This window comes from Azolla caroliniana, unplaced genomic scaffold, assembly GCF_043228905.1.
Source record: "Azolla caroliniana isolate FFs.n. ecotype wild unplaced genomic scaffold, voAzoCaro1.0.p SCAF_4, whole genome shotgun sequence".
NCBI classification, from domain to species: Eukaryota; Viridiplantae; Streptophyta; class Polypodiopsida; order Salviniales; family Salviniaceae; genus Azolla; species Azolla caroliniana.
In genome coordinates, this window is record NW_028230439.1 from 19,468,926 (window position 1) to 19,484,684 (window position 15,759).

Sequence of the window (15,759 nt, forward strand, 5' to 3'; positions counted from 1 at the left end):
ATGATTCTTTTATGTTTTTTACAAGCCTCAAAAGAAAATCTTAAAAGGAGTATGCAAGTTTGGGATCAATTTGTTTTGGCTTCCGGGTTGTATATAAATTGGAGGAAGTCTCGCCTTATTTCTTGTACGGAGAGTGATTTGGAATGTTTGGGATGGCAAGGGTCAGTGATTACACGAGGTTCAATTTATCGACATTTGGGTTATCCATTGGGCATTGATGTTACAAATGTTCCATTGATTGATTGGATTGGTGGTAAATTGAGGGACAAGTTTATGTATTGGAAGTACTTATCAGACATTTGGCAAGTACTTATGAGACATTTGGCAAGTTTTAACCCGTTGTTGTTTGAGACCTCAACAATGGGTTTTTTCTCAATAAATTCAAAATGGATCCAATGATGAGATGGAGATATTGTTCCAATTTTTACGTTATAGGGCCTACAACACAATTGGAATATGCGTAATGCTTTCATGTTTGATAATAGACATGGGGTGAAAGCCTACATAACAAAATAGGTAAACCATGGGTGAGGGTAGAACATACAAAAAAGGGACATCAAGGTTGGGAAAAAAATCAACTAAAAGGAAAAGTTAAGGTTTTAGGGTTTAGGTTAGCTCTAATAAAAATGTGGGAGAAAGGTATGAGTGAAAATAAGAAGTAGGGGAAAGTAGTGGAGTGTTAGGGTTGAAAATAGAAGAAAATAGGGTAGGCGTAGGGTTGAGAATAGGTGAAAGTATGGGAGGGGTAGGTCTAAAAGTATGAAAATTCTAACAAGAGTGAGTGCATATGCGGATGACAAACATAGCACCGTGATTGGGGATATAGTTTAGGGTTATAGATACAAAATGAAGAAAGCGCCAGTTATCGAATGTAGTCCCAGCCATATACAATAAAAGAGAGATAAGAATGGAAAATGCATCACTACGTAATATAGTCCCATGCTTACAACATAATGATGTGCAAAAGGTAAGGTAGGGTGTTGAGAGCTTGTTATGTGAGAGGATAAGAGAGACAAGCCGATGACACCATTGCAATGCCACGTAACGTTTTGTGGGCTCGATGGTTGACGATGCTATCCCCAATACGTGGGCCTCCGTAGAAAGTCTCCATAGAGGCATCCATCTTAAATTGAAAACAATCTTTGTTGAGACGAACATTTGATAGGAACCTTTGTCAGGCATGGTAGGTCGTAGTTTTTTGCTGAAATTAAATTCTTATGCTTCTCGGTTTTTGCAACCAACTTTCTATCTCAAATCCATCGGGATTCGAAGTATCTTTACATGTTGATATAGACTCACTTTTGGTGTGGTTGCTAGGATTCGAGCCCAAGTCTCCACGGCCACAACGTGGAATTCTAACCACTAAACTACAACCACCGAGTTTGTGTTGCCAAATTGGAACTAAATCTTCACAACCGCACTATGGAGTTGTAACCACTAAGTACTGAATTCCCATGTTGCATGCATAAATTCATAGCTACACTCTATATAATATATTAGGCAAGTTTCCATAAAGGCATCCATAAATATGAAACTCTAATCATTAAGACTTGACTTCCTATGTGGCGTGAATAAATTGATATACACAATCTATATCACATATGAGGCAAGTCTCCATAAAGCCATGGACAAATTCAAGTGCACATTCTATAGGAAATAGGAGCCAAGATTGCACTCGTGACAATATTGTGCAATGTGGAAAATGAAAACCAATGGTATGCCAGCTTCATACCCTGCCGAATTCAAAATATAACAGTTTTCACACATGACTCTACACTAAATTTTGGGGTCCTGAATGGGATTCATGCACAGTCTCGACTGCGATGACCTCGAATTGGGATTCATGCACAAATGTCAACTGCAATGACTTGGAATTTTAACCACGGAGTTCATTTTTTTGCTGAAATTAATTTTTATGGTTATTTGCATTTGCAAACACTAATCGACGTACACATTTGACACGTAATATGCGTCAAGGCCGTCCGATAACAATGTATAATGTCAAGCTCATTGTTGGTCGACCTTAGGTCTCCATGACCATAACGTGGACTTCTAACAACTAAAGTACAACCACAAAATGCTCTTAAATTGAAAACAATCTTGGTCGGGACGAACAATTGATAGGAACCTTTGTTGGGGATGGGTGGTCGTAGTTTTTGCTCAAATTAAATTGTTATTGTCCTCAGTATTTGCAACGGACTTCCTATCTCAAATCCATCAGGATTCGAAGCATCTTTAGAAGTTGATATAGAATCAATTTTGGTATGGTTCCTGGGATTCGAGCCTAGGTCCTCACGGCCACAATATGGAATTCGAACCGCAATATGACTTTCCATGTTGCGTGCATAAATTCATAGTTACACTCTATATAACATGTTAGGAAAGTCTCCATAAAGGCATCCATAAATATGGAATTCTAATCACTAAAACTACAGTTCCTATGTCGCGTGAATAAATTCATGTACACAATCTATATGACATATGAGGAAAGTCTCGATAAAGCTATGGAAAAATTCATGTGCACTTCTATATAAAATAGGAGCCAAGATTGCACTCCTGATAATATTGAGCCATGTGGAAAATGAAAACCAATTATATGCCAACTTCATGCAGTACCAAATTCTAAATTTCGGGGTCCTACCAAATGTACACTAAATTTCGGGGTCCTGAACAAGATTCATGCGCAAGTGTCGACTCTAACGACCTTGAATTTTAACCACTAAGTCGATTTTTTTGCTCAAATTAATTATTATGGTTATTTGCATTTGCAAACACTAATCGATATACATATACGATACGTAATATGCATGAAGGCGCTCCGATAACAATGTATAATGTCAAGCTCATTGTTTGTAGAGCTTAGGTCTCCATGACCATAACGTGGACTTCTAAACACTAAAGTACAACCACAAAATGCTCTTAAATTGAAAACAATCTTGGTTGGGACGAACATTTGATAGGAACCATTGTTGGGGATGGTTGGTCGTAGTTCTTTGCTCAAATTAAAGTGTTATGCTCCTCGGTATTTGTAACCAACTTCCTATCTCAAATCCATCGGGATTCGAAGCACCTTTATAGGTTGATATAAACTTAGTTTTGGTGTGGTTGCTGGGATTCGAGCCCAGGTCTCCACGGCCACAACGTGGAATTCTAACCACTAAACTACAACCACCGAGTTTGTGTTGCCAAATTGGAACTAACTCTTTACACCCGCAACATGGAGTTGTTACCACTATGTACCGACTTTCAATATTTCATGCATAAATTCATAGATATACTCTATATAACATATTCGGTGTTGACTATACGGTCATGACAAGGAGTGCGAAATGGTCGATCATCGGTGGGGAGAGGCCTAGATGCGAGAGAGGTTTCGGGTTTAGGGGTTTCGGGTTTAGGAATTAGGGTTTAGGGATTTAAGGATTAAAGAGTAGGATTTAGGGGTTTAGGGTTTTAGGGATTAGGGTTGTTGACCATATGGTCATGACATGGAGTGCGGAATGGTAGATCGTCAATGGGTAGAGGAAAGAGAAAACAGGGTTCACGATTAAGCATAAGAGGGGATGAAGTGTAAATAACCACCAAGAACAATTTGAGCGCACCCAAATCGTTTACCGTATGAAACCGACCCGAGTTGAGCTTGAGGGGGCATGTTGAGAATCAAGCTCAACTTGGTTTAGTGTGTGAACTCACCTTGAGAGTGAAGAGACACTCCAACGGTCAAGAGTCACCATTATGTCACCACTGTGTATTCTAGCATTTAGTATGAGTCATAGAATCATATTCTATGACACATAACTTATGAGTTTTCACATTCCCCATGCTCCATGAGGCTTGTAGTTAATGAAGAGAGAGGGTGACTACATAAAGCACCCCCCTCCCACCTTGTATAATGTTGAGTCTTTCTCCTTTGTCAATATACTTTTACCTTGCGTATTCTCTGTGTTTTCACTCTCTCTCTCTCTCCCTCTTACACACACACACAACTCACATCTCTTCCGCTTCAGAAGAATCCATCTCTTGATTCTTTGCATGGTATCAGAGCGATTTGGTAGCTCGATCTAGCCTATTCGCCTCATCGTGATCGTGTGTTGTGCTCTACGCCGACAACCAAGAACCGGCTCATAGCTATCGTAGCTTCGCTACATAGCTCGCATTCGAAGAGAGAAGAAGAATCGACATAATGAATACTCAAATGGGGAGCGCTCTCCCTACCGAGAAGTTGGATCGAAACAACTTCGCATCTTGGGAGTACAAGATGCACCAATACCTTGTCGGACAAGGCTATTGGAGCTACATCAAAGGAGCGCATGAAGACCGACCCGTCGAAGCGGCTCCCGGATACGCGACATGGGAGCAAGCCGCAAGCCGTGTGATGTATTGTTTGGCGACATGTGTTCGCGACCACATGCTCGGTTACATTCGAGAAGCGAAGACGCCGAAGGAAGCGTGGGAAAATCTACGAAAGATTTTCACCGACAACACAACCGCGAGGAAGGTTCAACTCCGCCAAGAGTTGAACAACATTCAACAAAGGGACATGTCCATCACGACATACACCTTGAAGATCAAGGAGCTTTGCGACTCGCTCGGCTCAATAAGCGTAAGTATAGATGATGATGAGATGGTGCAAATATGCCTCGGCGGCTTCGCACCACGGTTCGGCGCGATGCGAACCGCCGTTCTAGCACGAGAGAAATCTCCCTCCTTCTTCGAGCTCCAATCAATGTTATTGGTTGAAGAAAACCACGTGTGTACAAGGAGCAATGAGTCGGAAGGCCACATGCTTTACACACACTCTAATGGAGGAAGAGGATGCGGACGAGCGAGAGGCCGATTCGGCCAAGGACAAGGCGGACGAGGTCTGACCTACAACAACAACTCCCAATTTCGGCCGCAAAACGGAGGCCAACGAGGAACCTTCGCAAGAAGGGGGAGCTTCCACTCCAGCCCGAGCCATCAAAACGCAACCGAATGCGGATATTGCGTAAAGCTCGGCCACCACGAAGAAGAGTGCCGAAGAAGATGCGTGAATCGGCTTCCACAAGCCGACAACTCACGAATTACGCACACAACTCCGACTATGAAGATCGTGGCAGAATGTATGCACACAACTCCGACCGTTGTCGTGAAGAAAACCGTCCATAAGCGGAATCGGCGCACCGAGGCGTGGGAACCGGTTCCTCACGCGCGCACGCTCCAAGTTGTACATAGAAGCGAATTAGGAGGACAATCGGCAGGAACGGGCCCTAACACGAGCGGAGACAAAGACCGCGCGAACAGTCTTTTCGGTCGCGCGCGCGAACTGTACGAGTCGGCGGCGTAACTACGCGGATGCGTGAAGAATGGAGCGGATCCCTGTCCAAAAGGGACAGGGAATAAAGCTGACAGGATGGCCTGCTCGTCGGCCTATATAAGAAGCAGGAAAGAGCTGTTGCAGGCATCTCACGCTGAGAGGACGAAGTGCTGTCGGACTGTTTCTGGACGCTTCTCTCTCTGTTTCCTTCCTTCTTGAGCTCCATAGCTTTCTGTGCAGGGTTCCGGGGAGGCTCGCGCTGTTTCGAGGAAAGCCCGAGTGCTTCCGGCAGCACCTCCGACCTGCTGCCCTTTGTGCGTCGAAGCGAACAGGCATCGGCATCTGTTCGCCGGCCTGTACAGCTGTAACCAACTTGTGCCCCATCGAGGGTTGTAGTCGTGCTAGCCATTTTTGTTAATATACATATTTAGTCATTCGCATCTGTCTGTGTCGGTGTCTGTTCGCGTTCTCCGTGCTGAAGGGCCATGTCCCTGTGTATCCCCGGTCCTGCGTAGCCGGTTCTCTCTCTTTCCCCTCCCTCGCTTGCTCTTTGGTTCGAGACCCCCGCGGTCCCGCCTTGTTTCCACACGCACTTGCGAAACATCTCGACATCTTTGGTGAACCCGACGTGAAAGAGGCGGCAGAAGAGCAGAAGATGAGGGGGTCGGATCTTGCAGAGGCCATGGCTTCGGCCGTGGAACGGATTGTAAACGCGCGCGAGGGCACCGGTGCCCTCGACAGAGCTATTGAGGCGGTCGTCGGCACGATCGGCCGGTTCGATGGGAAGGATGCCACGAAGTATTTGGCGTCCTACGGTGCAGAGATGCTGATGCGGGACATTCCGGAAGAAAGGGCGTCTTGCCGGATTTCCCCAAGTGGCGATGCGGAGCATCCATGCGGAGGTGCTCGAGGTGCGGGCGGAGAGCCGTACCTGGGAGGAGCTCGAAGGCCGGCTCCTAGAGAAATACGGGCTGGACGACGCGCTCCGGCTTTCGAAGCGAAGGTTCATGGAATGGGTGGAGTCCCCGGGGAAGGGAAGAAACGCGTCGGCACTCCTCCGGGAGTTCGAGGAAAACTTTGCGCGCCTTTCGGCGCTCGACCGAACCATCCTGGACACGAGCCGGGTCTTGCTGTTTGTCAAGTCGGTCGACGAGCGGGATCGGGAGCAAGTGGGCCTCTTGCTGGAAACCGAAGACGGGCTCACTACCGACTGGGCGGCTGTCAAGAAAGTCTGTGGCCGTTTCGACAAATGGCGAGAATGGGCGGATAACGGGGCAACCGGGTCGGGCTCGGTCGCAGCAAGGAAGCTCGAACCAGCGCCACAGGTGCGAAAGGAAGAGACCCGAGAGTGGTTGGAAACCGGTTCGGCTTCGACCGGCGTAGTCAGAGGCTCAACCGGAGGAGCGGCGCTGGAGGAATTGACGAGGGCGATAAAGGACCTCCAAATCGCGCAAGCCCGAAGGGAAGGTGGCGAACCGGCTCGTGACCGACAGCCGGCGGCAGGAAACAGGTGCATGTGGTGCGATGAAGTCGGCCACATTCGGAAGGACTGCGGCGACTTCGTGGAGGCGCTGAGGAACGGGGTGGTGTACCTGTGGGAAGGGCGGGTGCATGCCAGCGACACCCGAAGGGCCCTGAGCCGAAACGACGGGCGAGGTGGCATGAAAAGGGTGATGGAAGTGGCGGCGGCCCGACACGCGGAAACCGTCCACTACTCGGCGTCGGCCGGCATTCGAGTCGGGGGCGGCGAGGCCCGAAGGGAAAGCAAAGCCGGATTCTGGCCGACGATGCTGGAAGGCCTTGTCGGTGCAAGGCTTAAAAGGGAGGAATCGGACCGTGCGGAGAAACGGGTACGGGAGATGACCGGGTGGAGCGACCCGGTCGAGGAAAAGACGGGCTTCGTGGAAGCCGCTTGCCAGAACTACGAGGCTCTGGTAGAAGAGAAGCGGGTGGGGAAACCCGGGACGACCGGGCCCTCACAACGATACGAGACCCGGTCCGGGCCACGACGGGACGAAGCCGGTACGCAAGATAAACCCCAGAAGGGCGGGTACCGTCTAGGGACGGAGATAGAAAGGACCACGGACTTACGAAAGGTCCTGGAAGAACGGATCCTCGACAGCAAGGTGGAGCTGTCGTTACGAGAGGTGCTGGGAATCGCCAAGAAGGAGTTCCACGACTCCATCGTGGACTTGGTGAAACGGAAGAGGCTGTCAATGGAGACAGAACCGGAAAGACCGGTGGAAGTGCGGACGACGCACCTAGACGACATGGCGCTGGGAGACGAGTGGGCGGAAAGCCACTATTCGAGACCGCACTGGGCCCGAGCGACCACGGAAACCCCGGTGAAGATCGGCGATGTCCAGGAACCGGTGACAGCTTTGGTGGACCACGGATCGGAGATCAATTTGATGTCCATGGACTTCTATAAGAAGGGCAAATGGCCGATCAACACCAAGCACGGGTGGCCCACATGGTGAATGCAATGAACAAAGTGCTGAGGGACTGCATCTCGGACATCACCATGCCGTTTCTAGACGACGTCCCGATCAAGGGATGCCCGGTAGAAGAGAAGGACGAGACGATCGGGCCGGACGGATGCCAGCGATTCGTGATGACGCACATCGACGACTGCGAGAAGGTGCTGCAAAGGCTAGAGGATGCGAGGCTCACCTTCTCGGGGGAGAAGTCAGCCTTCGGACAATCGGAAATCATGGTGGTCGGACATTTATGTGGACCATATGGCCGGAAACCGTCTCCGGCAAAGGTAGAAGCCATCTCCGAGATGAAGCCTGATTGCAGCTCGGTCACGGAAGTACGAAGATTCTTGGGAGCATGCGCCTTCTACCACATATGGATCCCGCATTACGCGCACGTCGCGGAGCCGCTGTACGGATTATTGAAGAAAGGGCGAAGGTTCGAATGGCTAGACAAGCACACGGAGTCGGTCCGGAAGCTGAAGGAGGCTCTTTCGGCAGCACCGGCGCTCCGAAAGGCCGTCTACAGGAAGGGCACCCCAGTGTACATAACGGTTGACACGAGTCCGACCGGAATCGGGTGGGTCGTCAACCAAGAAGACGAGGACGGCAATCGGTCTCCGATCCGATTCGGCGCGAAGGTCCTCAGTGAGCGGCAGCGAGGATACGCCCAGGTTAAACGCGAACTCTGGGGTATCGTTTCGGCGGTGAAGGCCGACAAGGACTATCTGATCGGGACAGAGGTAATCATAGAGACGGATTGCATGCCGATTCTCGGCATGGTTTCCGGATGCGCGACGCCGGACCTGGCAATGCTCAGATGGATAGCGTACATCAAGTCCCTGGACCCGGAAATACGACACATTTCCGGGAAAGACAACGCCATGGCCGACATGCTTTCAAGGGCGAGATACGATGACGAAGGCGGCATGGTTTCGGAGGACGAAGAGGTCGGCGTGGACTTCTTCGAGACTGCGTATGTAACAACCGACGGAACAAGCACCCCGGCGCTTAACGACTTCGACGCGAGCAAGTACGACGGGGAGTGGCTGCATATCGGTGGGTTTTTGAAGACAATGACGCCCGATGCGTCATGGACGAAGGACGAGGCCAACCGGATCCGGAAGAAAGCGTACCGGTTCCTTCTCCGGGATGGCTATCTATGGAAGCACCCGAAGAAGAGGGACGGCGCTCCGCTCCGGGTGGTGGCGATGAAGGAAGATCAGGAGGAGCTGCTAGCGGCCTACCACGACAGCCCTTGGGCTGGACACCGTGGAACATGGGCTACGTTTGCGAAACTGAAGGGGAAGTATTGGTGGCCGGGGCAGTACCAGGACGTGCATCGGTTCGTGACAACTTGCGAGAGCTGTCAGATGCACTCCATAGTCCGACATCGAGACGAGCTTCACCCTACGTACCCTCCGACCATCCACTTCAAATGGATGGTAGATCTGGTGACGATGCCAATGGGGGTAGGACAGATGCGGTACCTGGTCCTAGCGCGGGAGGATCTGACGAACCAGGTGGAAGGCCGGGCCCTTCCGAACAAAACGACCGCGGCCGTATGTCGGTTCCTAATCGAGGACGTGATATGCCGGTACGGGTGCGTCGGGAAGATTGTGGCTGACCGAGGGGAGTTGGACGCCGAAGAAGCCGCGGAGCTGTTCGACCGGCTGGGAGTCAAGCTCTCGCTCACCACTGCGTACAATCCGGAGGCGAATGGAAAGGTGGAGCGCGGACACGGACCGATCGTCAAGGCGTTGGTTCGGGCATGCGGAGGCCGAGTCGGTAACTGGCCGCGACTGCTACCTTATGCTTTGTGGGCAGACCGGACCACGCACAGTTCGGTAACCGGGTACATGCCGACGGAGCTCATGTTCGGCCAGAAGCCGATCATGCCGATGGAACGGACGATCTCCTCGTGGGCAACGGTCGACTGGAGGGACGAGATGAACCGGGAGGAGTTGTTGGCCGCGCGTATACGACAACTCGAGCGGAGACCGGAGGACGTGAAGCTGGCTGCGGAGAAGCTCCGGGTGGCGAGGACAAAGAACAAAGCCAGGTTCGACCGAACGCACCGGCTCCGACCGAAGAAAATCGAAGAAGGTGACTGGGTGCTCGTCTACGACAGCAGCCTCGACAACCAGCACCGGGCTACACGGAAGTTCGCACGAAGGTGGTTCGGGCCTTACGTGGTACGGAGCGCCAATGACAACGGGACATATCACCTGGCGGAACTCGACGGCACGAGAATGGCGGTACCGGTTGCAGGGAAGCGGATCAAAGCGTTCAAGAAGCGACACGACGACGAGCCAGATCCGGCTCTCCTAGTCAGCAACGACGAACGATCCGAAAACGAGGAAGAACCGACGGGCGAGGCTTTTCCGTCCCAACTCTCTTGGCGCATACCGGAGGATGCGCGGTTAGGTGGGGGCGGATGTCGTGAAGAAAACCGTCCATAAGCGGAATCGGCGCACCAAGGCGTGGGAACCGGTTCCTCACGCGCGCACGCTCCAAGTTGTACATAGAAGCGAATTAGGAGGACAATCAGCAGGAACGGGCCCTAACACGAGCGGAGACAAAGACCGCGCGAACAGTCTTTTCGGTCGCGCGCGCGAACTGTACGAGTCGGCGGCGTAACTACGCGGATGCGTGAAGAACGGAGCGGATCCCTGTCCAAAAGGGACAGGGAATAAAGCTGACAGGATGGCCTGCTCGTCGGCCTATATAAGAAGCAGGAAAGAGCTGTTGCAGGCATCTCGCGCAGAGAGGACGAAGTGCTGTCGGACTGTTTCTGGACGCTTCTCTCTCTGTTTCCTTCCTTCTTGAGCTCCATAGCTTTCTGTGCAGGGTTCCGGGGAGGCTCGCGCTGTTTCGAGGAAAGCCTGAGTGCTTCCGGCAGCACCTCCGACCTGCTGCCCTTTGTGCGTCGAAGCGAACAGGCATCGGCATCTGTTCGCCGGCCTGTACGGCTGTAACCAACTTGTGCCCCATCGAGGGTTGTAGTCGTGCTAGCCATTTTTGTTAATATACATATTTAGTCATTCGCATCTGTCTGTGTCGTTGTCTGTTCGCGTTCTCCATGCTGAAGGGCCGTGTCCCTGTGTATCCCCGGTCCTGCGTAGCCGGTTCTCTCTCTTTCCCCTCCCTCGCTTGCTCTTTGGTTCGAGACCCCCGCGGTCCCGCCTTGTTTCCACACGCACTTGCGAAACATCTCGACACCGTGGTGAAATGTACGGGCACAACTCCGACTATGAAGATCGTGGCGGAATGTATGCGGACAACTCCGACTGTGGTGGAATGTTCATGATGAAACATAGAGCAAACTCTATGTCGGTCGCTACCTCAACTAGTGCCTCCGGTCCGGAAGACGTATGGTTGGTCGATTCTGTTGCCTCGAACCATATGACATCACATCAAGAATGGTTCCGAGAACTTCGAGAGCCGGACCAACCCGGCTATGTCGAAACCAGAGACGACACTATGAACCCGATTCGGCACATTGGCAATGTTCCATTCGGAAAAGAAGGTAAGCAAAATTACATTAAAAATGTCTTGCATGTACCGACCATTACGAAGAATTTGGTCCCCGTCAGCCAAATTGTAGAGCAAGTGTTAGGAACAGTACTAAGATAGAGAAGGAATTAGTACTAAAAGAAGTATTAGTACTAAGAGAGGTGGAGAACTCTCGAGAGAAGGAAAGAGTGAGTGAGAGGGAGGGAGGGAGAGAGAGAGATGATAAGAAAATATATATATTATGTGAAGAGAATGTACAGTAGTAGCTAGGAGGCTTAAGACTGGCGTTGAACCGATTTGGTTCAAAATAATGCCTCGTGCCTCCTTTTATAGTGTTCTAAGGAATACTCCTGAAGTTTCTAGAATGTTCCAGAGAAATCTGGAATATACATCAATTTTCTATAATAAAACATAAATGAAAATAATATTCTACGTATTACAATGTATGGTCTAATGGTCAAGAGCTCGACCCATGTAGCATAAGGTCATGGGTTCGAGTTTTGCCATATCATGACACTATCCCCCCTTTAAAATGACGAGTGTAATGAGTCGTTCTGGATTGAGGACTCGGTTTGTCTGGATATTGATGATGGAAGTCTTCAAGAAGAGCACGAGCATTGGTGACATTCTCTATCGGTTCCCAAGTACGCTCACTGGGACTATATCCTAGCCAATCGACTAGATAGTAAAGCTTGTTGCGAACAATCTTGGAATCAAGGATGGCGGCAACCTCGTACTCAGGTCCATCTTCAAGCTCGATCGGGGGTGGAGGCTGTGTAATACATCCTGGGATGGTGCTCTCTTGATAGGGTTCAAGGAGAGAACTATGAAACACCGGATGTATCCAAAGTTGTGGAGGTAGATCGAGACGAAAAATGACATCATTAATCTTTCCTATGATACGGAAAGGACCTAATCGCCGATAATCCAACTTCTCGATCGAGGGTGGAGGTTGTGTAATACGTCCTGGGATGGTGCTCTCTTGATAGGGTTCAAGAAGAGAACTATGAAACACCGGATGTATCCGAAGTTGTGGAGGTAGATCGAGACGAAAAGCGACATCATTAATCTTTCCTATGATACGGAAAGGACCTAATCGCCGATAATCCAACTTCTCGCATGGGCGAGTAGTCTTGATGTGTCGTCGGAGAAGCCATACCCGATCTCCAATGTTAGAACTCGATGGGAGTCGATGACGATCCGCATAAAGCTTGTGTGTTTGCTGAGCTTGTTGGAGAAGAGTAGATAAATCCGCTTGTATCTTGCGTAACCGCTCCAAACGATCCTCCGCGCAAGGATTTGTGGACACCTCTAGGGTTTCAAGTACACACCACCGGGGGTGACATCCCGTATAAGCATAAAATGGCGTAACTTTAGTTGATGCGTGGATAGAGTTATTATAGGCATATTCGGCGAAGTGGAGAATATCTGCCCAGTCATCCTGATGATAGTTGAGAAAGCACCGCAGGTACTGCTCCAGCGTTTGATTTGTTCGTTCGGCTTCGCCGTCGGTTTGTGGGTGGTAGCCAGAGGAGAGGTTACAAGTGATCTTGAGCATTTTAAAAAGGTGCTTCCAGAATTTTGACACGAACTGGGGTCCACGGTCGCTGACGATACTATCGGGAAGTCCATGATGCCGACATACTTCACGCATGACAATTTCGGCGGTGTCTTCACTGGAGATTTCCTTAGTACATGGCAAAAAATGAGCCATCTTCATATATCGATCTATCACTGTTAGAATCGCATTGAACCCCTTTGAGACTGGAAGATCTGTGATGAAGTCTAGAACAATGGATTGCCACGGCTTGCTTGGAATTGGTAATGGTTCTAATCAACCATATGGATGATGCCTTGGTGTTTTCGCTCTGCAACATGTGTCACAAGTCCGAACAAAATCTTCGACAAATTGTCGCATACGGGGCCACCAGAATGATCGTTGTACTAAATCTAATGTTTTAGTACTACCAAAATGCCCAGTTGTATATGTGTCATGACAGTTTTGTACTACTTGAAGGCAGCAAGAACCATTAGGAACATAAAAAAGTTCTTTAAAGAAGAGTAATCCATCATGGTATTTGAATTGCCGATAGTCCGTACCTGGTAGTTGCGACTGTGAACACGACGCTCGAGAGGGATCAATTTGTGCTAGTATAGCTTGGGCGAAAGCATCTGTCTTCAGGTCCGCACGTATGATATCGATAACGTGGGAATCCATGGGCATGCCAAAGACCTGTGTTGCTTGTAGTTGTGCTGGTCCCAAGATTACATGCTTTTGGTTATCGAAAGATGGCTCGCCGGGACGCGGTGCTAGGTATGAACGTCGTGATAATGCATCTGCTTTCCCTTGATGTTTCCCAGGTCAATATGTAATCTTGAAGTCGAAACGCGTGAGAAAATGGGCCCACCGAGCTTGACGTCGATTTAACACACGAGCGTCTTGAAAATAGGCGAGGTTTTTGTGGTCACTGAATACAGTGACTTGATGAGAAGATCCCTCTAGAAAATGCCTCCATTGCATAAAAGAGTCCACTATAGCCAATAGCTCTTTATCATGAATTCCGTAGTTGATTTCGGCGGCGTCAAACTTGCGTGAGTGAAAAGCCACAGGATGTAGCCTTTCATCATTACATCGTTGTGATAGAATGCTTCCCAATGCAAAATCCGATGCGTCCGCTTCGATGATGAATGGTTTTTCTGGATCAACGTGAGCTAGAATCGGAGCCTATGTAAATGCCTGTTTAAGATTCTCAAAAGCCATGTCCGCTTCTTCAGACCAAACGAACGATTGTCCCTTCCTAGTAAGTTGTGTAAGAGGCAAAACGAGCTTTGAGTAATCCTTTATAAACTTCCGGTAAAAATTGGCAAAGCCTAGAAAGCATTGCACATCCCGCACCGAACGCGAAGTCTGCCATTCTACCACCGTTTTGACCTTAGCTGGGTCCATGGAGATGCCTTCTTAGGAAATGACATAGCCGAGAAACTCCACCTGGTTGCACCCGAAACTACATTTTTCCAGCTTTGCATAGAGACCATGTTCTCGAAGCTGTTTTAGTACTAACAGTACATGAGAATCATGCTCTTCTTGGGTCTTCGAGTAAACCAGTAGATCATCCAAATAGATGATTAGACACACATCCAAGAGATCTCCAAAAATAGCATTTGCCATGTGCTGGAAGACTGCTGGTGGATTAGTGAGGCCGAACGGCATGATCGTATATTCTGTTGGGAGACAGGTCCCTCCGGATGGTGCAGGCCCGGTATGAACCGGATGAGGAGAACCCGACTGCGGAGAGTCGGATGGTGCAGGCCCGGTATGAACCGGATGAGGAGTACCCGACTGCGGAGAGTCGGATGCTGTAGGCCCGACTGCGGAGAGCCGGATGAAGCCCATCAAGGTACATTTGTAAATAGCCGAAAAGTCATATTAGTATAAATATGACTTAGGGCAAACTTTTAGCAATGAAGTTGTCATTCTTATTCTTATTCTTTTCTTGTTGGTGCAAGAAGAAATCAGAGCGCGTAACTGTATAGAGAGACGGAGAGAGAGAGTGACGAGGTCGTTGCCTCTGTTGTAACCGCCGCCTGTGGCAAAGATCTGAGAACACGAGGTCGTTGCCTCAGTGATCTCACTGTTGTATATTTCTGCATAGTGACAGTTTGCAGCTTGTGGGCTGCCGTGGTTTTTCACCTATTTTGGGGTTTTCCACGTATACCTCCTGTGTACCATTCCTCTCCTCTTTTGTGTCACGTTTGATTACCTGTTTTTCTGTGTATGTAAAGAATCTCGGTTGTGGCCGAGCGTCGGACATAAGGAACGTCGTGTTCTCAACAAGTGGTATCAGAGCTAAATCGACACAGAAAATGGACGAATCGTTTGGCGGCATGTTCAAGCTCACCGGCTCCAACTATTCAGTGTGGAAGTCGAAGATGAGGGACATGCTCGTGGTTAAAGACCTCTGGCTGCCGGTTCAGTTCGGGGACAAGAGACCGGACAAAATCGACGCCGTGATATGGGAGGTGATGCACATGAAGACAACGGCGTACATACGGTGCTTCATCGACATGAGCCTGTACAACAACTTCAATGAAGAGAGTAAGGATCATGAGCTCTGGGAGAAGATGGGCACAATGTTCCAGAACAAAAATGCTGTCAATCAGGCGTCGGTATTCCGGAAGCTTGTAAGACTCCGGTACCAAGATGGCTCCAGCATGGCGGAGCATATGAATGCCTTCCAGGGGCTGATTCACCAGGCAACGTCATTGGAAGTACCTCTTGCCGATGAGGTCCTAGCGCTACTCCTGCTCGGTTCCCTCCCGGATAGCTGGGAGACGTTAGTTGTTACTTTGGGCAACGCCGGGCCTGAAGGAAAACGGCTATCCCTAGCAAGAGTAAAATCGAGCTTGCTAGATGAGGAGGCTCGTCGGAAAGACAAAGATACGAGCTCCGACTCCAAAGCGCTCCTTACC

At 49.5% G+C, this 15,759-nt stretch overlaps 1 non-coding gene across 1 annotated transcript; it reads right to left on the minus strand.

Moving 5' to 3' along the window:
* Window positions 1-3,100: 3,100 nt before the first annotated feature.
* Window positions 3,101-3,172, minus strand: TRNAH-GUG (transfer RNA histidin (anticodon GUG)). Its single transcript has one exon. It is a non-coding gene; the product is annotated as a tRNA-His (tRNA).
* Window positions 3,173-15,759: the final 12,587 nt, after the last annotated feature.